The sequence below is a fragment of the Mandrillus leucophaeus genome, unplaced genomic scaffold (assembly GCF_000951045.1).
Source record: "Mandrillus leucophaeus isolate KB7577 unplaced genomic scaffold, Mleu.le_1.0 Scaffold244, whole genome shotgun sequence".
Lineage (NCBI taxonomy): Eukaryota > Metazoa > Chordata > Mammalia > Primates > Cercopithecidae > Mandrillus > Mandrillus leucophaeus.
The window spans coordinates 1,738,030-1,739,358 of NW_012102521.1; positions in this window are offsets into that span (position 1 = coordinate 1,738,030).

The window sequence follows — 1,329 nt, forward strand, 5'->3', positions numbered from 1 at the left end:
TGGTGGTACGGACCTGTAATTACAGCTACTCGGGAGGCTGAGGCAGGAGAATGGCTTGAACCCGGGAGGCAGAGGTTGTAGTGAGCTGAGATCACGCCCCTGCACTCCAGCCTGGGTGACAGAGTGAGACTCCGTCTCAAAAACAAACAAAAAAAAAGTGTGTGGCACCACCACCAGATGTGGTGGCTCACACCTGTAATTCCAGCACTTTGGGAGGCCAAGGCTGGAGTGCAGTGGCGCAATCTCGGCTCACTGCAAGCTCCGCCTCCTGGGTTCACACCATTCTCCTGCCTCAGCCTCCCAACTAGCTGGGATTACAGGTGCCCGCCACCACACCTGGCTAATTTTTTTTTTTATTTTTATTTTTAATTTTTTTTTTATTTTTAGTAGAGATGAGGTTTCACTGTGTCAGCCAGGATGGTCTCGATCTCCTGACCTCGTGATCCACCCGCCTCGGCCTCCCAAAGTGCTGGGATTACAGGCACCCGCCACCACGCCCAGCTAATTTTGTTTTTGTTTTTAGTAGAGACGGGGTTTCACCATGTTAGCCAGGATGGTCTTGATCTCCTGACCTTGTGATCCTCCTGTCTTGGCCTCCCAAAGTGCTGGGATGACAGGCGTGAGCCACCACGCCCAGCCCAGTTCTGGAATTTTTATGATTCTTTTTCTACAGATTCCAATTTTCTGATTAAATTCTCCATCTTAATTTTTCTTGAACATATTGATCACATTTTAAGGTACATACTACTAATTCATTATTATTATTATTTCTGAGACAGAGTCTCACTCTGTTGCTCAGGCTGGAGTGCAGTGGTGAGATCTCGGCTCACTGTAACCTCTGCCTCCCAGGTTCAAGTGATTCTCCTGCCTCAGCCTGCTGAGTAGCTGGGACTACAGGCGCGCCACCACACCAGCTAATTTTTTTGTATTTTTAGTAGAGATGGGGGTTTCACTGTGTTAGCCAGGATGGTCTCGATCTCCTGACCTTGTGATCCTCCCACCTTGGCCTCCCAAAGTTCTGGGAATACAGGCGTGAGCCACCACGCCCAGCCTGTACTAGTAATTTCAATACCTGGCAACCTATGGATTTATGTCTGTTGTTTATTCTTGGTTTATATGATCCTGTTTCCTGGCACACCTGGTAATTTTAGAATAAATGATCATTGTGACTAAAAGCTGTAGAGGTTCTGGGGAATATTCTTGTTACCCAAGGAACATTTATTTTTCTCTTTTTTTTTTTTGAGACAGAGTCTCACTCTGTCACCCAGGCTGGAGTGCAGTGGCATGATCTCAGCTCACTGCAACCTCTGCCTCCCAGGTTCAAGCAAT